The sequence below is a fragment of the Phodopus roborovskii genome, unplaced genomic scaffold, assembly GCF_943737965.1.
Source record: "Phodopus roborovskii unplaced genomic scaffold, PHOROB, whole genome shotgun sequence".
Taxonomy (NCBI): domain Eukaryota; kingdom Metazoa; phylum Chordata; class Mammalia; order Rodentia; family Cricetidae; genus Phodopus; species Phodopus roborovskii.
This window is the reverse complement of record NW_026126550.1, coordinates 4,139,554-4,164,921: the sequence shown is the minus strand read 5'-3', so window position 1 is coordinate 4,164,921 and position 25,368 is coordinate 4,139,554. Positions and strand designations below refer to the sequence as shown.

Genomic DNA, 25,368 nt, shown 5'->3' with positions numbered 1-25,368 from the left:
ACTGATTTAATCTTGTGTAGATCTGGGTGGCCTTGTACTCACAGAGAGACCCATTTACCTCTGTCTCCTGTGACCTGGGATTAAAGGTGCGTGTCACCAACACTGCCTAGCTTCTATGGCTAACTAGCATGGCTGCCTTTGCTTTCTGATACTTCAGGCAATCTTTATTAAAACTTAAATAATATATCACCTTATTACCCACAATATATGTTTATGCTGTCCTTCCTAGTATCAGTGGATTCATCTTACCCTTGTGTTTTTATGTCCTCCCAATAAAGCATAAAGATCCCCTCATGTTTCTCACAGGGAAGGTCTTCTGGGAAGTCATCCTCTGTGTTTGTTTACTTGGGATATGCCAAGGTGTTTGTTGTTGTTAGGGGTCAAATCCAGGGCTCCATGCATACAAGCAACTGCTCTGCCATTCCTGCATGCTATGTAACTGCTCTGAAAATTCTGCATTCCAGGTAATGGCTCTGACCCTAGTCTATACCACAGCTTTTTAAACTGTGGGTCTTAACTCTGCAAGGGGTCCCCTAGCTAAATGTAGTTATCACAAAAGAACTGGTAACGGTAAAATTTTCCGGAATATACAATGACCAGTGCTTAAAAATTCAAAGTTAATTGATGCATAAAGATTACGGTCATTCCAATATTGATCCATATTTTGTCACATGACTTCACTACAGCCTTTGTGCTGACACACAACACACACACAATGTCAGTACATTGCATTATACACCATCATGCCACACAATACCAACAAATGCTGCCTGGAACAGCTGGTTAAGATTTGAGATCATTATGTGTTGTGAACAGTGATGTTTTTACTGTACATACATGGTTTTCTACTCTTACAGAAACAACAACTTAATTACAGAAAACAATGACTTGATATTTGTTGTCATTCCTTAGCCCATAAGTAGCAAATTAAGATAACATTGGATTATATTGTGTAGAAATGATAGATTTTTTACAAATTTCTTACTTGTGTTTCATCAAAATCTGCTAAATGAATTTTGGCTTGGGATTAGGACAGAATTTCCTAAAATATGTCTACCAATGTTTTACTACATATTCATGGGAAATGGTATTCTCAGCATTGATAATGATAAATTCAAAATATCTTATGCACTCTGGGAAATACTGAAGATGCCCAGTCTCTTGTGCTATCAAATATTAGGATTTAATTCTTTATGTGAAAATAAGCAAGAACATCCCTCTTGCTGACATGCAAAACTGCTTTAGTTTGTAATAAATGGTAGAGTTACATGTGTGTCAAAGAATCATTTATTTACTCATTTTATGTACCTGTATAACCAAAGTGACATGCAAATCTTTTGAGGAAGAAAGGTGTATGAGGGGGAAAACAAATTAAGAAGCCCTGATCAAGCCCCTACTCATAGTCTTCATTTTTAAGGAGTTTGAGGAGAATTTGAGGAAGACTCTGAAGACCTTGGCCCAAGAGCCTCCATGGGGTCAGCTGTGACCCATGGTCTTCCCTCTAGGGAGCCAGCCATTTTCCTCTGTGTGGTTTTTTTTTTTTTTTTTTTTTTTTTTTAATCTTTAACTATCAGGTAAACCCTGGTACATCTGGGTGTGGGACCCATGTGTGTATATTTTGATTTTGCTTTGTTAATATTCTTTAATGTAAGATTTAATTAAAGTTTTCAGCTACTATTTCTTCTGGTATTTTTTTCCTGACCTTTTCTTGTTTTCTTCACCTCTTGTTTCCCAGTGAACATCCAATGATAAACCTAGTGAAGTTTCAAAGATTTCAAGGCTCATTTCCCTCTACCCCCTCCCTTCTTCTCTTTCTCTCTGTCTCTCTCTCTCTCTACACACACACACACAGCTTTCTCTCTTTCTCCCCCTCCCTCCTTTCTTTCTTCCTTCCTTCCTTTCTTTCTTTCTTTCTTTCTTTCTTTCTTCCTTTCTTTCTTTCTTTCTTCTTCTCAGACTTAGCCCTTGAGCCCTCCTAAGGACTGTTTTATTTCAGTGGTACTTCTTAACTCCATAAACTATATTTGTGATTTTTGTGTTTCTACATAATTTGTTCTATATTGACCTCATTACGTGGTAAAATGTCATTTCTATCATTCCCTTGGATAATTTTACTCTTTTTAAAAATTTCTTTGATCATATTTATCAAAGTTAAATCAAGTTAAATGTGTTGTCTATTGCAAGAAATACTATGAGACTGTTCAATCAAATACTATAAAACTTATGTTTATGAGAAGAAATTCAAGTCTTTTAATCTTCTACCACACTGTAAAACTTTCATGCAAATGTTTTTAAAAACTTTTCTCCCCATGCCACTCAACATAGTAAAATCATTGTTTGCATAAAGGCCCTGCTACATTCTTGGATAACTAGTCAATGAGAAAAGCCTGAAGCCAGACCCTAGACAACGAGAGAAGGCATAGAATAAAAACCAAGTGCACTTTCTGTTTCTGCGTGCATCCTCCTCCCCTTTGGCCAGCAGATACCCCCATGGTCAAGAGAAAAGTCTTGCCTCCAAATGAAATGAAAGTCTCTTTGCGACTCTGAGTTCAGTTATAACACTACTACATCTCAACTGTGGGCTTGCCAGAAAGAATTCTTTGTTGCCTGTTTTTTCTTTGTGTTAGCATCATCACACTTTTGTTCCTTTTTGTCTCTGCTGATTTTTAAAGTATTTTACAACCACTCTGCTACAAATCCCCCTCCCCTCCCCCAGCCCTGCTGTTATTGGTTCTTTGTTACAATGTGGTTTGTTTCTTTTGACTCAGAGGTTACCAGGATTGGCTTCTCTTCTAGAGATCATGAGTTCAATTCCTAGAAACCACATGATGGCTCACAACCATCTAAAATAAGATTTGGTGCCCAATTCTGGAGTGCAGGCAAACATGCAGGTAAAACACTGTATATATAATAAATAAAATCTTTAAAAAATAATTGATACTACCAAGGCCCTTTGGAGCATGGAGGATCGTGAGTGGGTCCCAGATGTCAAACAATTAACTATTTGCACTGTTGTATTTGGGTTTTTGCATTGATTTTATTTGATTGTATTTGTGTCCCCAATTCTTCCTTCTTGGAGTTAAGAAAGTATTAAAGTTGTTTTTGAATTTACATGCCCACAGTTCAGAGACTTTTTGGAACTTTAGAAAGACTGGATATTTCAGAGAGACTTTGAACTTTGAAAGAGAGTTTGGATGTTTAAAAAAAAAAAAGACTAAAGTTTTAAAGCATTTGCAATTTCAAAGACTGAGAAGCTTTTAAAGTTATACTATGTTCATATTGTGATATTAAAACGATATCTTGGAGATGAACAAAAAAGAAAAGGTTATTGTTTAATAGTATTATGTCAACATGTAATGCTGACAAGGAAAGAATTGTCCTGGATAGATTTTTGTCAATTTGACACATGCTAAAGTCATTTTGGAAGGGAAACTCTCAATTGAGAAAAACATTTATATGTTTGCCTATGAGCAACTCTATAGGGCATTTTCTTAATTAGTGATGGATATAAGAAGGCCCAGCCAGTTGTGGGTGGTACCATCCCTGGGCAGGCAATCATAGGTTGTAAAAGACAGCAGGCTGGTCAAGTCAGTAAGCAGCACTCCTCCATGGTCCCAGCAACAGCTCCTGCCTCCAGTTTCCTGCCCTGACTTCCCTGGATGATGAACTGTAAACTGTAAAGTGAAATAACCCCCTTTACTCCTAAGTAGCTTTTGGTCATGAAGCATTTGAAATGTTGGACATGGTTCCTGCAAAAGCACAGCCCATGTTTCTTACTCTACAGAGGAGAGTGGAGTTGAATTTAAACCTGGAGAAATGATGGGACATGGAAAGCCAGGTAGATTTACAAATATCCTGTCTTCAGTAGAAATGGCAAGGTTCTGGGTTCAGGGGTTAAGAGAATTTGTTCTTGCACAATGGCAGGCTGCTCCTAGTGATGAAGGGCCCATTGAATTGCCACCATTCCCTACTTGGGAAAGACTCCAAAAACAAACAGAAGATTCTCATAGTCCTGGACATGGGGTGTTTAGAAAGCCCCGAATTGAGCATCTACAGGAAGAAGATGAGTCGGTGTGGGAGCTTCATATATCTGAGAGTTGGTTGTTTTTTGGTTTTGTTTTCATTGTTTTGTTTGTTTGCTTTTATTTTTGCCAATTCTGACTTTTTATTTACCTTTCTATTGTTTAGGTAGTCAAATATTTAGAAATTACTTGAAAACATTATCCCCCAAGACCCTTTCCTTCGGAAGCTAGGGAATGATGTTTTCTACAGAAAAGAAGGTGAAACAGACAGAAGAAGACTGGGAAGTAGCAGTCACATGACCCAGAGCAAGGATCCTGGGTGTTGGTCAAAGGCTATATCTCCAGTGTAGCACAAGCCAAAGATCAAGGGGTACAAAGGGCTCTTGAGATGACTTTCAGATGGATGCCTGCAATGTGTGCTTGTTATACAAAAGAGTTGTTTAATTCTGAGAGACTTCATGTGTTGAATTCACCCTGAGGACACAGTAAGGCAAGTGAGTTACTGACTGTGGAGGAAACAGATATAGTTCATTATTATCTGCCAGCAGTGTCCTTCTATTAGGACTGTGCCCTAGCATCTGCATGCGGTCTAATAGGACTGTGCAAGGCATGGGTTAAGAGGCATGCTCAGAAGGTATATGCTGGCAGGAGCCCTCTGTTCTCTGTAGTGGAAGCTGACACTAGGTACTCCATCCTTGAAGATCCACAGAGACACATTAATCTGTTCAGGACTTTGGAGCTAAAAAAAATAATCAAAAGGAATGGCTAGCACACATGAAAATCTTTCCTTCTGGAACCTGAAAATAATGGGAATACATTGTCTAAAATCAGTGTGTTCTGTCATTCATTGTAATGTGCTAATAGCAGCCACAATTGGTGCAGCTGGTGCTGGACTATTTCAAGTTCTGGGACTCATAGGAGTATGTCCCTAGGTCTCAGGTAGGGTAAGTCCATCAGGTGAGTGGGAAGAAAGGAGAATGAAGCTCATGCTTTTTTCCCTGACTGCCTGCGGAGGGCTGCAGCCTCCCTCCAGCCTTATCCATCTGTGAATAATCATGTTTGGCAGCTGATACATGCTGGCTCCTTGGGAGCAGAGCCCGCCAGCAAGAGCGATGAGTTCCTGGCTTGGGTTGTTGCAAGAGGTAGTTTCCTGACTGTTGCCATGCTAACAAAGGTGCTAAAATAGCTGTTTCAAAGACACTTAAAACTGAATAGCCTAGATATGTCTCCCACTCAAACAGCACTGACTTGGTCCTCTATTAGAGCTGTGTAGTTTGCTTGTGGTTGTGACTACCCATGAAAGCTACACTACAGTGCTCATTCAGTCACTCAGTGGGTTATTCCTGAGCCAGAGAATTCCTCAAGTCAGTCTGAAGGTGTTTCCTTATCATAGAACCTGACACTGTTAAAACAATAGATTTGTTTGTTTTTCAAGACAGGGTTTCTCTGTGTAGCTCTGGCTATCCTGGAACTAGCTCTGTAGATCAGGCTAGCCTCAAACTTAGAGATCCATCTGCCTCTGCCTCCCTAGTGCTGAGATACACAGCCTCTGCCTCCCTAGTGCTGAGATACACAACTATCCTCCCTGAGATATCCAGCATCCTCCCTGAGGTACCTAATATACTCCCAGTAGCCAGCATCCTCCCTGAGATACCCAGTATCTTCCCTGACATACCCAGCATCATCCCAGAGATAACCAGCATCCTCCCTGAGTTATTCAGCATCCTCCATGTAGTAGCCAGCATCCTCCCTATAACACTCAGCATCCTCCTTGTGATAGTTACCCAGCATGGCCCCACTGTCCCTAAGCACATAAAAACTGTGGTTACATTTGCTGTACTTTCAACAAGAGTTCTATGGCTTTGGTCCTTCTCTGTGTATCAGCATTTCCTTTGATGCATTCTTGGTCACCTTCATATGCTGAAGGACTCTTGGGCATCCATAAAGAACAGTGAATACAGGTTCCCCACTCTCTTGACCATGTGGCCTTCACTCTGGAGGCTTCAGGAAAGCCTTTTCAGAAAAAAAAAAAAAAAAAAAAAAAAAAAAAAAAACAGAGTTCTGACCCATCCTCCCTACAGGGGAAAGTAAGTAACAACATATTTGAAGTTATTTTACAGAAACAAAAGTGTTATTGTTACTACTACTAATCCCCAATGCTAGGAATACAAGCTGTGTGTATGTGTACATGTTTGTGTTCATATGTGTATTTTAAGTGTATGGGGAATGGAGTACATGCGTACATATGGAGACCAGAGGTTCACCTCAGGTATCATTCCCCAGAATGCTATCCACTTCATGTCTGTTGAGACATCCTGGAACTCGATGATTTACCTAGATTGACTAAACTCAAGCTGATGAAATCCCTTTGTCTCCATTTTCTGAGCACTGAGACTACAGACATGAGCCATGATGTGCAGATTCCTGATGTGAGCTCTGGGGGTCAGACTCAGGTCTTTTTGCTTCAAAGCAAGCATTTTTACCAACTGAGCTGTCATTCTAGCCCAGTGGGGAAACTATTCAGTCTGTCTAAAAAAATACCAAGAGTGAGTGGGCTGAGTACCCATGAAGAGTCAGGAATTGTGCTCTTCTGTTGTGACTAGAAGCAAGTTGGGCAGCAGATATTAAAATGATACAGACAAAAGTTGAAATCAAAATAAAACTCTTGAAACACAGATGAGAAGTTGGTAAGTTAGATTTCATCAAAAGCTACAGCTTTTCCTCAACAAAGAACCCTGTCAAGACATGGAAATGAGAAGCAAAACACTGGTACAATATCTGACAAACTTGGTTCTTAACTTGGACTGAGTATGTAACACACAACCAGCTTTTTAAAAGCATCAGTTAAAAAAAAACTCAGTAAGAAAATAGACAAAGGCATGGACCCACATGCCACTTATGATGACAGACCTTGCAATGTTCCGTCCCAACATCTACAAAGAAAGAGGGGATTAATTCAAGGAGGTACCTTGAATGACTGATGAGATTAATGGTCATAACACCAAACTTGGCAGAGGTAAAAAGACTGATACACTGATGTTATGTGATTTGGCGCAGACAAAGGGGAGAACCTTTTTAGTAATTCCCTTAAAACCTGGACTTGCAGTTTGTAAATAGCCTGCTACACCCTCTTAGTTATAGACCTGGAATATCCCCCACTAACTTATACTTACATGTTTGAAGCAGCTTTGTTTTCTCTAAAACTGGAATTGCCCAGATGTCCTTCAGAGAATGAAGGTCTAACCATGGGACAATCTGTCATGGAATGCTAGTCAACCATGGGTAATAAAAAACTGTCAATGATCAAAGCAAACCAGGGAGTCTTCAGAGGAAAATGCTAATTAAGAAAATATATTTCTAAGATCATGTAGTGTAAGACTCCATTTAAAACACATTCTTGTCATGCCATCATTCCAAGGGGCAGAGGTGATGGGAGCTGAGAGAGGCAGCTTGCTATAAAAGAGTAAGTAGCCTATTGTCCTTGAATGACTGGTGTTCTGCATGCTGACAGAGCCAGTAGACAGCCCACCTACACACATGACAGTGTCGTAAAGTTGAATACACAGTGTTAGCCAGATGTCTGTCAGCTTTCCACCTCTGTAACAAAATCCCCAGAATCAATAACTTAAAAGAGGAAAGGTGATTTTTGACTCCTGGATTTAAGTTCACCTCAAGCCCAGGAAGAACATTGCTTTAAGCCTTTGGCAGGGTGCCAGATGCACTGGAGAGGAGCAGGAGGAGCAGGAGGAACAGGAGGCAGAGCAAGCTCTGTCAAGATCCTGGAGCAAAGTAGGAAGGAAAGAGCCAGGGCATCTTAGCTCCCTTCAAGGTCATCCACCAGGACCCAATTCCCAAAGTCAACAGCATCTCTTAATAATGCCACACCGAAGACAAAACAACAACAACAACAACAACACACACATACCCTCTAGCAGATATTCAACAGTCAAACTATGACACATACAGAGACACGCACATATGCATATAAAACCTCAAGATCTGAGCAAGGGCAGGATAATCCAGTGCTGCTCTGGGTAAATGATGCCCTCTGAATTTTCAAGATGCAAGAGATACAGAGAGAAAGGAAAGTGGCATCCCTGTAGCATCTCTTCCAACTGTATCTGAATCTTCAATTACTTCAAAACAATTTAAAACACAAACATGTACAATATAGTTACCCCCCCCCAAAATAGCAAATGTCTTCAAGGTAACTGCATAGATTCTCTTCTGGAAAGTGATGGAATAGAGCAAGGAGAATAGTGGGGACAGTCTGGCTGTGTTTATTGTTTCTACTGCCTTCTAAATACTCACTCCACTTAGAGCTCATCCAGGATCCACAAAAAGTAAGCATATGGGGCAACTAGACCCCTGAGGGTACTCTCTTCACCAATACTAAGCAACTGGGCAAAGGTGGAATCTTATATGATCCTGTCAACTCCCCTGTGGATTTTTACACAGTGAAAGGTATTAGTCAAAGCATAATGTGTAGGTATGTGTATGAAAATGCACAGATATATGTACACACACAAACTCAAACACACATGAAAAAAGCATTATAGTAGCCTACAGTCTACTTGTACAAGAATGCTGTCTTCTGAGCAAACCAGCCTCGATCTTCATCAGATCAAATGTGCCTACTAGCAAGCACTCATCACTATCTGATTTATTGACTGCTGACATTTCTTCATTAGAAGGAGGAGCTGGGGAATGTCATTGAGCCTTCATTTGATTTTCCAGGCTCTCCTCCAGACTTTTTATGTAGTTTTGCCATAATTCCACATGGCCTTGGGGCCTTAGAAGGTACTTGCTGGGGAAGTTCATCTGAAGTGATGATGGATGCCATTTGTGTGGCTATGGGGAAGCCATTATCAATGCTGGGTGAAGGGTTTCCCACTATAGCTGCTTTGGGGTCACCCATGCCCTCTGAATGCTGAGTGAAATAGCCCAATAAAGCTCATAGGTGCTTGTGGCAGTTAGTTCATTTTGTCAGACTGATGTACACTCAAGTCTGTGAGGCATTCTCTTGATTATTGATTAATGCATTAGGGCCCTGGTCACTATGGGTGTTGCCACCCCTAGGGATATAGTCCTACACTGTATAAGAAAGCAAAGTGAGCAAGTTATGGAAGGCAGGCCAATAAGTATCAATCCTCCATGGTCTCTGCTTTAGTTCTTGACTCCAGGTTCTTGCCTTAGCTTCCCCTGATTTCAGGCTGTAAAGTATGATAGAGTTGGAGCCCTTGGAACACCAGAAGTAAGGCCTACTTATATTAATAACATTTTATGAAAACAAGTACGAATTCAATCACAGCAGATCACTAACACTCTTCCCTGCAAAGTGTACTCAATTGCCTGTTTGTTCTATGTAAGTTTACTTTAAAATATATTCAAATTTGTTACTTGGTGTTCTTTATATGACAGTGTCAGTATCTACTTTCATGAAGCATTGAATATCTAAAATCCATTTTGGTAATAGCTCATGTTCCCTATATTAGTAGTTGTGACCATTTTATAAGTATTGAGCAGGAGTTAAAAAATAAATCCATTTCAAGCTAAATACTTGGAAGCTGTTTTATAGTTTCAACAAATAAAAGGTTTAGAATATTCCTTACAATATTACTGTGTTCCTTCATTTTAACTGTCACTATGCCACAGCCTGGAGACACTTGGGAAGCAAGTCCTAACAAGGAATTTTCTAGATCAGGTTGGCCTGTAGGTATATCTATGGAATGGCATCTTGATTACTAATGAACATAGGAAGACCTAGCTTGAATGTGGTATCATTTCATGGACTGGACCCTGATCTGTAATATGTATGTATATATGTATGTATGTATGTATGTATGTATATACATATGTATATGTATGTGTGTGTGTGTGTGTGTGTGTGTGTGTGTGTGAACATAAGAAGTAGCTAGCATGGGAAAAACCACAGAGAAAGCTGCCCCAGGCTAGTGGGAGCTTACAGACTATGGACTGCCAGCAGGGGAACAAGCAAGGGACTGAACTAGATCCTCTGAATGTGGGTTATGTGACTTGATTGTTGGGGAGACCCCTGGCACCAGGACCTATCCTAAGTGCATGAACTGGCTTTTTGAAGCCCATTCCTTATGGTGAGATACCTTGCTGATACAAAAGAGTGGCACTTGACCCTGCCTGAACTTGGTATGCCAGACTTTGTTGATTCCTCAAGAAAAGTCTTACCCTTTCTGAGGAATGGATGGGGTGGTGTGGAAAGAGAAGAAAGTGGGGGAAGGCAGGAGAAGAGGAGGAAGAGGGAACTGGAGTTAGTATGTAAAATGAAAAGTATAGTTTTTAAATAAACAAAAGAAGCAGCTAGCAAGCAGGCAGCCAAGGTATGTACATTTCTCTATGCTGTTGGCTGATGTGATATGGCTAGCTGCTTGAGTCCCTGCCTTGACCTCCCTGAACCCATTGACTGTAACCTGGGATTGCAATCTAAAATAAACTCCTTCTGCCCCTATGTTGCTTTGGCTGGAGTATTTTATCACAGCATGAGGAATTAAACCAGGACACTTGCTTTTTTGTTTTTCTTTTAAAACAGCAAATGAATGCTTGCAAAATATTTTAGTGGGTGTTACCACAGCTAGGTTTACTATCCTATGAAGTAAGGAAAATAAAATATAAACTGAGCTTCTCCAACTACCCTCATGATCCATCATGCTATCTCAATGCTTTTCAGGCCAATCACAAATAATTCTTTTAGGTACTTTTATTGAAATGGTGATATTTTATGCTATCTTTACATTGCAAAATTAAAAAGGATTCATATATATATATATATATATATTATTTTTTCTTATTTTACATATCAATCCCAGCTCCCACCCTCCTTCTCTCCTTTCCATTCCACCCAACCCCCCTCTCATCACATCCCCCCCACACTCCACAGGTGATACCTTCCAGGAGGGATCAGGATCATCAAAATCTGTCAAGTCATTTGGGGTAAGGTCTAGGCCCTCCCTCCTGTCGCTAGGCTAAGGGAGTATCCCTCCATGGGGAATGTGCTCCCAAAGTCCTTTCATTCACCAGGGATAAATCCTGGTTTCACTGTCAGAGGTCCCTTAGACTGCCCAGGCCTTCTAACTGTGACCCACATTCAGGGAGTCTGAGTTGGTACAATGCTGGTTTCCCAGCTATCAGTCTGGGGGTCCATGAGCTCCCCCTTGTGCAGGTCAGCTATCTCTGTGGATTTCTGTAGCTTAGTCTTGACTCCTTTTCTTATAACTCCTCTCTCTCTCTGCAACTGGATTCCAGGAGTTCTGCTCAGTGTTTAGCTGTGGGTGGCTGCTTCTGTTTCCATCAGCTACTCACTGAGGGGTCTATGATGGCATATAAGTTAGTTATCAATCTCATTATCAGGGAAGGGCATATAAGGTAGCCTTTCCACTGTTACTCAGATTGTTAGTTGGGTCATTCTTGTAGTTCTCTGGACATTTCTCTAGAGTCAGTTTTCTCTTCAAACCTATAATGGCTCCCTTTTTTTATGATATCTCTTTTTTTCTGCTCTCATCTATTCATCCCCCGACTCAATCTTCCTGGTTCCACATGTTCTCCTCTCCTCCCATTCTCTTTCTCCTGACTTCTTCTCTACTCACTGCCTGCCCAACTCCCAATATGCTTAGGAGATCTTGTCCCTTTCACCTGTGAGGGACCTTGTATGCATCTCTTAGGTTCTTCCTTGTATCCTAGTTTCTCTGGTGGTGTGAATTATAGGCTGATGATCCTTTGATCTATCTCTAAAATCCATAGATGAGTGAGTACATACCATGTTCCTCCTTTTGTGACTGGGTTACCTCATTCAGGATTCAAGGAATTTCAAGATTCCATTGCTTTTGTTTTGCCCCCACTGAGTAGTATTCCATTGTGCAAATGTGCCACATCTTCTTTGTCCATTCTTCAGTTGAGGGGCATCTAGTTGCTTCCAGGTTCTTGCTGTTACAAATAATGCTGCTATGAACATAGTTGAACAGATGTCTTTGTTTCACGGATGTGGATCATTTGGGTATATGCCTAAGAGCAGAATTACTGGGTCTTGTGGTAGACTGAGTCCCATTTTCCTGAGGAACCGCCATACAGATCTCCAAAATGGCTATACAAGTTTGCACCCCCACCAGCAGTGGATGAGTGTTCAAAGGGATTCTTATATAAAGAATGATTGATCAGAAATGTGTTGTGATATGGGGGCCAGTGTCACCCCCCACAGGATAAATATGTGCTTAGCCTGTTATTACTGCCCTACTGATTACAAATGCAATACAAACAGCAGTTCATCCTAGTAATGGCATCCCTCGTGTAGGATTGTTGTTTTATTGTGACTATCAGCCTCATTACCCTGTCTTTCTATTCTTCTCTAGAGTGACCACATCTGGTAGAAGAGGAGAAGATGTAGTTACTGAGTCCAGTCCAGTCTTTGTGTCTCTCACATTGTCAACAAAGGAAAGGCTCCAGCTGGCCCCGCAGACATATGGAGATTCTAGGAGCCACGTAAAGGTAATGTTCTCCCTTGCCTTAAATGTTGTCCATTTGAACAAGCATAAAAGTGTTTGTGAATGGAGGGAGTTGTGATTTGCTAAGCAAAGCACACTCTAATCTCAATGAGCAAACTCAGTGTGAAGTTGTGGCATGTTGTCTGTTGCCAGACCAGGCCCTGGGTATGCTCTCTGATTCAATTGTGGCATTCAATGGAAGCTTCATTGTGCTGTTAACTCGTCTGTCAACTCCCCATAGATACTCAGCAGCTCTTCGGTACTAACTCTTGAGAAGCTAGATGTTTATGTTTTTAGTTCAGTTCAAAGCTTTCATGTTTAAGGTAGGGTGTTTTTATTTAGGACCTCACTGCATGGAAAAGATGTCATAGCAATTCACTGATGGTGGATCTTTCTGAACACCATGAGACCCTGCATGCTATCCTTTTTCCAGAATTCCATGTTATGCTGAGCTTCTTCTGTGGGAAAAAAAAATGAACTGTGGTAAAATAATACATTGCATAAAGTTCATCTTAGCTGTGTCCAGGCATGTAGCTCAGTCACCCTGAAAATATTCACATAGCTGCATAGTTTTCAACAGCATCTATTTCCAGAGCTCCACATATCTACAAATCTCAGCTTGACACCCACCAAGCATCAACTCATCATTTCCTCCCAAGCAGCCAGCATGCCTCATCCTGTTCTTTGGATTTGGGGCTCTCAAGTCCTTTGTATACATAGGTCCATAATGCATCAGTCCATCAGAAATTTCTATTTTTCTTTGTATATTGTCTTTGGTAGATTGTCCATGTTAGACTTCGCTTCCTTTTTAAGGCTGAGTGATATTTTAGTATACTCTTACCACTGGGTACACTTGTGCTTCACCCATCAAGACTGATGCTGTCATAACCCAGGGTGGAGAAATACAGGTTCAGATCATTGTTTTCAACCCTTCTGGGTATATGTCTGTAAGTGGAAGCATGAGTCACCTGGATCATACAGTGGTTTTAAATTCGTGATGAAATCCCATGATTTTTGTAGTAGGTATGCCATTTTACACTCCTGTGAAAGCATTCCAGTTTTCAATTTCCCCACACCCATAGCCGTCCCAATAAGTGCAAAACAATGTATCACTGTGGTTTTTTAATTACAATTTTTATAAAGCTTAGTTATGTTGTATATATTTTCATGTATTAGGAAATTGCTTTATCTTAACCAATGACAGTGGTTCATGGCAGTAACCTAGCAGTTGGGGAGACTAGAGCAGGAGGACCACCATGAGTTTGATGTTAGCTTACATTACACAGTGAGTTCCAGGCAGGCTTTGGATAAAGAATAAGACCACATTTTTTTAAAAAAAAATCAAGAAGGAGGAGGAAAATATTACATGCCTTCTTTGAAAAGATAAAAAACTTTCTTTAAGTGGGGCAGTTTTTCTGTTTAGTTTTAAAATTTATTTATATATTGCAAATATTAACCTTTTATCAGTAAATGAATTTACAAGAATTTTCTCTCATTTCATGGTTAGCTTTCACTCTATAGATATGGTCCTTTAAAGCATCCAAGTTCTGTGTTTAAAAAAAAAATGCTACAGTGCAACTTATTCTTTGTTCCCTGTAGTTTTTGCTTTGTATTCAAGAATCATCAGGTCTGTGTCATAAAGTGGCTCCTCTATATTATCCTGAAGGTTTTACAGCTGTAGTGCTTATGTTTAAGTTATGATCCATCAGAAGTTGGTTTTATTATGGACTTAAGGTGAGGGCCCCACTTTATTCTTCTGCGTTTGAATATTCAGTTTTCCCAGCTTTATTCCTTGAAAATATACTCCTTTCCATCATCTCTTGGTACTCTGTCAAATATCATTTGGCCTTGTATTTAAGGATGGGGACCAGCTGTTTTCTATAAGTCTTTATAACCCACCCCACCCCCAACTCCACCCCTGTCAATACCACACTGTTTCAGTTATAGTGATATGGCAGTAAATTCATCTTGGCTACTCAGAGTCTTTTGGAATTCCATGTGCATTTTAGAATATTTCTTTGAAAACTACCCTCGGGACTTTGATAAGGATCACACTGAATAAATGAATTGCATGACTAAGATTCTTAATTGGCTATAAACACTGTTTTCACTCTTTCTAGTAATGAATTTCGGCATGCAATTTGTACTATGACTTTAATTCTTTTTCTCAATCCAGAAAGTAATATTTATATTTTATTACCTACTTTTTTCTGTAAACAATAAGCTCTTCAAATTCTGGCCTGAAGATATTGTTTCACTCTTGAGTAACTCTGTTTGCTGGTGGTAATTGGGTGGGTGCTGATGGTGGCTGGAACTCTCCACAGCATAGATAGTGGCATAGATAGTGTTTATCATAATAGACTAGGAACTGGCAAACACAGGTGTTTCCAAATCATAGAGCATTATCTAAGGTCACAGTCAACCCTAACCATGAAGACAGGCTTAGGTGAAGGAGTAATTGTATGCACCTGTCAGTTTCCATATACTGAAGTTATATAACCCTTCACATACTTCTACTGCCCAACCATCAGTCTCACTGAAGAAAAGTACCTGGTATTCCCACTCAAAGTGCAGGATCTCCATCAACTTAGCAAGGGTCCTAGGATAGCATCGTTGGTAGTAGCCAGGGTGTACATACACCAGCCTGAATGAAAGAATAAAAAAGGCTGTTGCAGATAAAGTTTCAGCATCCACCACCAACTATAGGTGTCCTTTAGATTTCAGACATTAGTTGAAGTTCATTTATGGTTTAAGAAAAGCTTTCAAAAGTGAACCTTAAACTGGGCAGGGTGGTGCACACCTACAGTCCCCATAGTTGGGAGATAGAGGCAGAAGGACCGGGAACTCAGGCCAACCAGAGCTCTTTAGTGACTTTTAGACCAGCCTGGGCTATATGAAATCTTACCTAAAAACAAAGAAACAAAAGCGCTAACTGGAGGCCTGTGCTGGGTTCTGGCTACTTCTGTGAAGGTGCTTAGGTGCAAGCCTGTGCTCATGGTCTCTGCAACTCTCTTTTTATATTCTAGGAGCTTTCTTTTCACATGAAATGTAAAGTAAGTAAAAGGAGGTCATTGCCTCAAATAGCTCCAGAGCAACCCCGAAAAGGCATGTGAGAGACCCAACCTATTTCTGGCTTAGACCCCAAAAATTAGGAGCCCATGCACATCATACTAAGTCAGCAAGAGTTTGTATTAGATGACATATGATGACAATGGCATGGATGTTCATCCCTCCCAGATAGAGCACAGAATATATCAGTCTCTCCAACAATGTATGCGTCCTCCCAACCCTAGAAATGACAGGTACTCCAGTCTCTCAGCTGCTGGCCATGCCATCTACCCTGTAACAATGCCATGGAAATGGCGTGTAGAACAAGGGCATTTTTCTGTCCCCTCGTGTCCCAATTACCACTTTGATGGCTGAGATATGAACACCTGTGGTGCCCTGCAGCTGGTGCAGAAGAAATCCAATTCACTGCTCCAGAGCCTGAGGAGAAAACTCATCCCATTTCCATGCTAAAGATATGACTGAAAATAAAATCAATATCTGTTTCCGGAGACACATGTGGATTGCATTCTGAATGGTGACAATTTTAACAGGGCTCACGTGTCCAGATGGAGAAAATGCTGACTTAGGACCAGATTTATAAACTGGTGTTTCTCTCCTTTGAGAACATGTGCTTACAAAGTTAAGCGGTGTCTCTAGCTTTAGCCCTGGTGCTTTCAGGAAACTTGAGCTCAGATACATCCATTCAAAGCCTTAGTTGAGAGTGTGCAAAAGGTGATAACTGCTAAGCACTGTGTACCAACCTTGGTATTAAATGTACTTTACAACTTACTTCATCCTCAAATTCACATCTGAAGTAATAGCTTCTTACCCATATTCATAATCATTTCATATTGGAGCAAAGTAGTGGACAGAAAACTTAAAGATCACAGATGAGGAAATGGCCCAGGAGGGATTAAATATAGGTAGGTGTTTTACCTTTGAACCCATTTCTCTGACTACTGAACTACTCTGCCAAGCTATGCAGAGCCAGGTGTCCTGTGTTGTGGTATGTACATATGTGCATGCATATTGTGTATATGCACAAAGAGCTTACAAAACTGATAGGATGATGCTGAACCAAGATGTCTCACTCTATGGTATGAAACTGTCAACAAGAGCTTGTTTATTTTTTGTGAATTACATTTTTTTATTGTAGTTTCACATTGTAGTTTATTAGTCTGTCCTGGTACTCACTATGAAGCCCAAACTGGCTTTGAACTCATGGCAGTCCTATAGCCTCAGCTTCCAGGACACAAAGATTATGTCTAGTTTACAATTCTGAAACATTTTTGCCAGGAAAACAACCTACTAATTTTGAATTATACTGTCAGGATACCTCTAAGTCCTTTTCAACTGTTTCTCATGATTCACTTGTAATTCTCTATAATTCTGGTGACTCCCTTTCAATATTGTGTTATAAATATAATGGAGAGTTACTTGTTTCAGCTTTGATTTGTCTGGAATTTATCTTAGGAAAATCATAGAAACTTGCCTTTCTCTGGAGGGGCTTGCATTTTTGAGGTCATGGGCCACCAGCATTCTGGAAGGTAGAACACCATGTTGCCATTCCTGTCCTCCCTGGGTATTGATAGAAATGGCCCTCTAGGATATTCTTTTCCTCCCCTTGAGGACAATGAAGCTGCAACCAGTAGGTGGTTTAATGGAAGCAAAGTTGAGAAGTAGGCAAGGTGACTCCCACCCATCTCTCATTGGTGGTGAGTGAAGGGATTTAGATAACAAGATAGGAGGTAGTGGCCAGCAGAGTGGGGTCTTGCTGAGTGAATGAAGGTCACCAACATGAGTGTCCTATGGTATTCAGCCTATGACCTGCTTCCTTGGGAGAACTGTGAACCTGAGAGTCCAGCCCAGGTAGACCCAGCTATCCCACACAGTAATGGTAGAGCTTAAAGCACTTTCTCTATTTTTGCTTGGAGTAGAACTAAAGTGTGTCCTTGCTCTGATGCTGTGGAGAGAACTCCAGAGTCACTGCAGCCACATGTCCACAGAGGAGCTGCTGTGCCCTGCAGCCTCCACCCCTAACTGTCAGAATTAATTTTCTAAGTTGTTGTGTTTGATAGGTGGAATGCTGAAACTGTCCCTGAGGTCATGGGTATCGACTATTTTTTTTAATATTAATTGCATTGATATTCAAATTTTACAAAAATGGATACTGGTTGAGTGAGTGTGATATATACAGTGCCTAGGCTTACCCTTTGCCACAGTGTTAGCTCTGATGCCCCTGGGCTTCACTCTGGACAGCCCCACATGTAGAAAGGACCTTTAAAAATGATTCAGCCACAAAAATGTAATTGTGATATTTATGGGAAAACAGAAGAAACAGAAAATTATCATCTTAACCAAAGTATCCTAGGTCCAGAATAATAGACACCAGGTATTTTCTCTCATATACAGATGCTAGATTTTAATTTTTATCTACATATACACATGGGGTAGTTGGGTATATATGCGAAACTAGGAATGGGACCATTTGAAGGGAGAAGAAGACTGGAAAGGATGGCACGGTATTTGTAACATGGAAGAAAAGGCGGGTGGGAAGAAATCACTGGGCAGGACAGTGAGGAAGAAGAGAGAGAACCAATGTGGTGGGATGAAAGAAAACGGCCTCCAAGGGAATGGCACTATTAGAAGGTGTGACTTTGTTGGAGTAGCTGTGCCCTTGATGGAGGAAGTGTGTCACTGTGGGGATGGGCTTTGAGTTTTCCTATGATCAAGCTATTCCTAGTGTCACAGTCCACTTCCTGTTGCCTGAAAGATGTAGGATTCTCAGCTACGTCTCCAGCACTATGTCTGCCTGCATGCTGCCTTGTCCCACCATAATGGTAACAGAGGAAACCTCTGAACTGTAAGCTGCCACCACAATTGAATGTGCTAATCCAAATACAGTTAAATCCCAAATTAAATACACATATAAATAAAAGCATTTTAAAAATAAGATAAAGTCAAGATACTGCTAAAAGTATAGTAGAAATAAAAATAACAGGAACCTCCCCCAAAAAGTTTCCTAATAAAGAAAAACGTGCATAAACAAAATCAGACTAATGTGTGTGGAGAGGAACCAATATAAAGAAGAGCAATAGTCATATTCCTGAAATCTGTGGTGGGAACAACTTTCCCTGCTGAGAAATTGTGGCCTAGTGGCTAAGCTAAATGCTGACTTTGGTGTGTTTTGTTTTGTACTATTTTTATATTCTCTCTCTAACAACAGTTTACACCAATCCCCTTGGATTTTAATTTTTGTTTGACTGAAAGGTTGAGTACAATCTTTCTAATAGGGACCAATTATTATAGTTCTTCTAAAGTACATCATGCTGAAGCAGCAAGTACCATTTTCCATTTTGGGTGCTTTGAGTTAAGCCTCCTTATCTGTTACCAATGGTTCCCTTTATATGGAATCAACCAAATGAACTTTCAAAGTTCTGTCCAAAAATAGAAATGTGTGATTTGGTTGAGTATAAGAAGCACTGTACAACAAGTCTGCTAAAGAATACTAATGTTAGGGAAATAATACTCTTTCTCTTTGAACATATGAAGGACTTACCATGTAGCCATATTGGGCAGAAGTTTCTAGAATCATCCTCGTTAGGCACATGAGTGACCAGATGCACAGTTTAGTTTCCTTTAGCATTTTGTGCATCCTCTAATGTACAGGATAAAAACCATACCTCATAAGAAGTCTTCATAAATGCAGAGGCCCACGTAAAACGCACAGGTAGAAACTCTGCTTGTTATTCACTAACCACTGGGTAAGTCTAAAGGGGTCATTCATTGCTTTTTGAACTTAGAGAATATAGAAGAAAGAAGACAGAATCTTCCCTTTCAGAAACACTTTCAAGTTAAATTAAAAATGCCCAAGTCCTGGGGTGGATGTGTTTCTAATGAACTCTGTACCTGTGAAAAACCAAATAAGAAAATAACAAGGCTGGAATATCACAGATGTGGACAGATGTGGTAAGATACTGAGCTCAGTGTTGTGGCAGTAATCGTAACACATAGCCAGTGGAGGCAGAAAGATTAGGAGTTCAAGGCCATCCTTAACTATATAGCAAATTAGATGCTATCTTGGGCTACATTAAGCCAATTCTCTCGAACAAAACAAAACAAGTAAATAATTAAATTTGAAAGGAAGCTTAACTGGAAATGAGCAAAGAGTTTAGAAGACATTCTGAATTCCATATTAAAAAATATGCTCATGCTACTACAGGGGGCTTTGAATCCTAGCTTTGGTTGCCTCTTCACTGGCAACTACCAAACAGGTGCTGGTGCTGTGAGTATGAGTGTGGCATAGTGACTTGAAATATCACACATCTTGAGGCTAGCCTTCGCTGGATAGCCACTCCACCTCAGCTGCTGCATGCATACAGCCTACATGCTGAGGACCCGGAACAATCTTGCTGCTCTATGTTCACTGCAGTAACTCAACTCCCTCTTCTGTATGACAGTCATAATCATTGCGTTTATACATCCGAGGGCTATGGTAAGGGTTGGATGAATTTAAGTGGCACTCGTCACATGGTAAGCCTTCTAGGAGTGAGGCTGTGTTTGTGACATTTATTGACGTTTTACTGGAAAAGAGCAGTGTTTGGGAAATAGCACAAATATTCATCCATGGGAGACTGCCTAAGAAATTGTGCTGCATTTGTCTCATGGGACAGCATGAGATTTTAATGAGCACGATTACACAGACCTAACCAATCATTTCAAGATACAACATTACACAAGACACTTCAGGATATAGAACTATGTGTGTAGTGCCACTTTATCAGTTAGTGGCTTGCAAGTGAAGCATGGCCATAGGGGAAGGGAATAGGAGAGGCTCCCTCAGAGGGAAGGGATTCCTTTGCGTGGCCTACCTTCAGATTTGTGGCCATTGTGTTATATATACCTGTGTTCCTCCTTAGAAGTAACAATCAGGTTAATATCCATCACAGAGAAACACTTCAGGCCAGCATAATGAAAATACCCCGAAGATAGCTGATAGTGGCCCTGTGAAGTAAAGAGTCCCACCCAGGTAATGATGTATTCCCCAGACATATTGGCAAGGACACACCAGGAGAGAATGCAATAGTAGAATGGTGTTGTCAACACAAAGCATAAAGGTAGCTGGCCCTCTGAGACAACAGGGCTCTCACAGAGACCCACACATTTCAAATGCATGTGGGGGTGAAGCATGGAGGTGTGATGTTCCCCCAGAATGAGCAAAGGCACTTGATGAGAATTACAGCACAGGTTTGGGAAGAAGCAATGGAGTCTCATTGCATGCATGAGGCAGTCCTAGCAGAGGGGTCAGGGCAAGTAGGACATTCCATTCCCAAGGACTGATTTAAAATGTTACATGTACCCTTCCAGGGACTCAGGAGGCAACAGAGGAGGACTCGGTACACAGAACAGGGTCTGTTCATTCTCTTTCCCACATGGTGTGTTGTGAGGTAGTGGGTAGCTCTGAGGATGATCTGTAAACTATTCAGCTTATGCACAGCATTTTCCTTGCACCCCTCTGTGGGAACCTATCCCTGGCTCTCTCCCAGCAGGCTACTGGGGCCAAGGCTTGCTTCTTTACTACCTTGGAGAGCAGGCTACACCCATGCAGTGCAGCCCAGCCTGCTGGAAGCCTGCTTCAGAGCCCACGCTCTCCACAGAGTGACGGATGAGGCTCATCTCCCATCATTTCATGGGAGAGTCACATGCCTAGCTCTCATTAGTGCTAATGGCAGCTTCTTACATAAATTTTGTAGGGTGGGGAGGTGGGAGGCAAGCCGCTTTTCATTCTTCACTGGTTTTCTTACCACGGGCTTCATTCCTCTAGTCTGGAACTGGCTCTGTGTGTTCTGGGTACCTTGCACTTGAACTGCCAACTCTCCTTGCTACATGGAGATGGACTGTAAGCCCTGCTCTATGCTCACGTGTTCAGACACCTCCTACTTGTGCCATCCGCCTGGCAGGCGCAGATACCCAATTAGTGCAACTGATCCAACGAATTCCCATGTGTTGCTTGTACCTGCTGTGAATGTCACTCTGCTCAGTGATAATGGGGCCTGGTCCCAAAATAGAGGGAGGGGGTAGAGGCCCAGGAAGACAGAGTCCTCAGTGAGAGCTGAAGTATTTTTAAAGTGACTACAGACACCAGCCCTCTCTTAAGAGTGAGCTAGCCTGTGAAGCCAGTGGGAGTTCAGGAGGAAGAGGCTAGGTGCATCCATTACCCAGTCTCTATCCTCTCTGGGTTCAAGAGGAACAGGCTTGACGTGTTCTTGTTACCCAGTATCCATTCTTTTTCTAAAGTGATCAAAATATATATATATATAAAATCAGTCTCCAGACACCAAAATGATTAGTACCTGTCATGTTCTCTGTTATAAGTCTCTTCAGCTGTCACCTTGACCACACCTTGAGTCACCTGGAAAGAGGAAACATCAACCAAGGGATTGATTGCCTCTATCAGATTGGCCCGTTGCCGTAGATCTGTATGACATTTTCTTGATTGTTGATTGGTGTGAGAGGGTAAAGCACACTGTGGGTGGTGACAGTAGCTTGTCAGGAGAGCCTAGGATGTATAAGAAAGTTAGCTGGATGTGATCCTGGAAGCAAGCCAGCAGGCAGTGGTCCTCTCTGTGTCTCTTCATTTCCAGCCTCCAGTTCCTGCCTGGAGTTTCTGTCTTGGCTTATCTTCATGATGGGCTTTAACTGATAAGTCAACTCCTTTCCAAGTTCTTTTGGGCTCGATGGTTATTGTAACAATCCAGAAGACTCTCCAATCAATAGAAAGCCCTCTCAGTCTGAATGGGTCCTCATCTCTGACAAAGATGTCCTGTAAATCAGCTCTTCACTTCCAGCCCTGCAGAAGTTATTTTGCTGTCACGTTCTCTCTCCTTGTGATGAAACAGTAGGTCCAGTCTCTTCAGACAATGAGGAAAGAGACAAGACTGGGAGAAAAGTCAAGCAGGAGAGCAGCAGAGGGGTCCAAACGGGCACCTGGGTGGCAGGAAGCACCATAGTCTCATATGAGCCAAGTGTGGTCTTCTCGTGTCTTCTAGCCTCAGTCTTGTGAAGGTGCAGTAGAAAATACAACTGAGGTTTGTACTTTTCCCTGGGAGAAAACTGATAACAAAGACAAGCCAGGTAGTTCACAGACTATTATAACAACTTTTCAGCAAACATGACCAAAATGAGGGCCTGAGGGCCAGCAAGAAGGCAGCAGTCATCACAGGATATTGGCCCTTGTGTGATTACTCAAAAGCTTGTTGAGGTGAGGGTGTGGGAGAGAGAAAGCAGAAAAACTAGGAGGGTGGTGGCCTGGGAGAGCACTCAAAGTCTGTGGTGATGTGTGGCATTGCAGCGACAGGAGGGGCAGGAATGAGTATCAGAGGAGTCAAGGAATCTGGACTTTGGAGAGGTCACTGAAATGAAAATAGAGATCTTGTGGACTACTGCAGAAGGCAGTTTGGCATTAGTCACAATGAACCAAGATCTGGAACCCCCATGGGAGGTTTCAGGGGGCACACAAAGAATAGCCATGAGGTTCGAGTGAACATAGTGGTCTGGATTCAGTAACAACATTCCCCTCCAGCTGTGCCCGGGTGTCAGGCCTGCCAAGGGTTATGGAGAGATCAGCAGGCCAAGGAGAGGACCCCAAAAAGCAGTGCAGAGGTATCACTGATAATTCAAGAAAGAGTGAGAACTGCCAGTTGGATGGAGGCAAGAGAAGACAGGAACTGCTGATCTGAGGCCACAGGGCCTAGCATGGTAGCAGCTGTCGATGCAGGTGTGTCAGTTGAGAGCTGGGCAGAGAAATGCAAGCCGTCAGCATGGGACAGTGGATGGAGTGAGGCCAGGAGCGCTGAGGCTGGGCCAGGCCCTAAGTGGAGCTCCAAAGCTATTTCTTCATTTATGCCAAGCATTCCTAAGAAAACAATGAGCAATTTCAGGATGTTTCTGTTGTAATTTATCCTTCATTAAATGTAGTGTATCAACAGTGTTGCTGGAAGAAATGCATGGAAAAAAATTTAAAATGTGTGACATTGCCGGTTGAAGTACTGAAATAACACTTCAAATGTGACCTCAATCAGGTTATTTTTTCGGTTCAGGTGTGTACCGCTTTCAATATTTTCCCAAGCTTGGTACCAGGATGCAAGCCTATCCTTGACCTAAAAAAACTAAACTACCAATGACACTGGCTTCACAAGTGTTGAGATGAAGCTGCACCACACAATTTCTTCACGAGAACTCCAGGATAGAATATCGGAGGAAAAAAGAAGCTTTTTTTTTTTTTTTTTTTAACAGACTTAACACCTTGAGTTCAGAGGCCTGTGTGTGCTGGGTAAACAACCAGGAGTTGGCTACACACAGTTGAACCTAGCCACCTGCTAAGCCAGATGTGCTAAAAGCATGACTCACATCCCAGAACTCAGGAGGCTGAGGCAGGAAATATATTGTTGCAGTTTGAGCTAAGATAACAAGACTCTGTAGACAAAAGAAAATTTGCTTAAACCACAAAGCAGAGATAGGGTGAAACCTCCGCCTTTTTAAATCTCCAAGGATGTCAGGCTACCTAAAGATGGAACAGCCAAGATGCACCACAGTCAACAGGTGGGCAAACAGGTGCTAGTGAAGCAGTAAGATACCTGAACACTCAATGCCCAGGCTTAGATGGTTTTCCTGGTGTTTGCTCACCTGATAACAAACAGGAGATATCTTTTTAAGTGGAATGTTCAGCTCACATCCAGGTCCAAGGCATCCTGCCATGTACTGAGCCATGCTCTGGAGCTCTCCTGATGTTACTCCTCCCCTCCTGCGGCTGAACTTCCAGAGGGTGTTTTTTTAGGGAAGAGAGGCCTTCTGCTTCCAGGGAGTTTGGGCTGCCTTCTGGTGACCCTGATAGAAACAATAAACAAACAAAAACAAAACAGCAGAGCATAGCAACTTTACAATCTCCACTATCTTCCAACTGTAAATTCGGTTCCCACATTTCTCCAAAACCCAATTCAATGTAAAATACCCTTCAACCATTCACCATCAAATGACTTCTGTTCACCTACTATGTGAGACTATGGGAAGGTCAAACCAGATATTTTTAGTTGTCTATGTATAGTTTATAAACGGGCAGAACTTTCCAGAAATGGCAACCTAAAACAACCCATTGTTCTTCACTGAGACTTTTTGCCTCCCTTGTGTGTTCATTCTTCTCTGTTTCCAAGCACAATGGTTACTATGGTGATGGTGTCAGCAGGAGGCATTGTATAAATGCAACAGGAATCAGTTACTCATTGATAGATTTTAGCCACACATTGATGTAATGATTGGTGAGGCAGAGGGGCACTCTGTCCCTGAGAACAACTATCTCTACTTAGATGTTCAGGTAATTGACCCCAAATCACCAGCCTGCAGTAAAGAGCCACAACTTGGGATTTCACTGACATGAAGTATCATAACACTTTTTCTAAAATATCACATTTCTAATTCTGTAAAAGAAGCCAAGTGACTTCTTAAAAATAAAACCAAAATTCAATTCTCCAGAAAATGTTAGATTTCTAACTTGAAAGAGAACTATGAGTGGAAAGCCACTTTTAATTGGCTTTCCTGTCTTTTCCTGTCTGAGTAATGTTCATGTGCATATTTGTAAGTACACACTCCTTTGTCAGGTAACCTGTGGATCAGGAGGATGCCTGAGTTTCCTCAAGTTCTCATCTGCAGCAGTTAAGGCCACGCACCAGCTCCAAGGGAGACGAATCATTCTTAGATCACCAAGGGGTGAAGACTGTGACCTCCATCTAGTT

General features: G+C 41.5%; 1 protein-coding gene across 1 annotated transcript in view; it reads left to right on the top strand.

Annotated features, from left to right (window-relative positions):
* Positions 1 to 25,368, top strand: part of Myt1l (myelin transcription factor 1 like) — a 259,766-nt gene that overhangs the window by 72,716 nt on the left and 161,682 nt on the right. Inside the window, exon 2 of the mRNA XM_051201288.1 lies at positions 12,401 to 12,536. The gene's annotated coding sequence lies outside the window, so the exon portion shown is untranslated. The remainder of the gene's footprint in view (positions 1 to 12,400; positions 12,537 to 25,368) is intronic.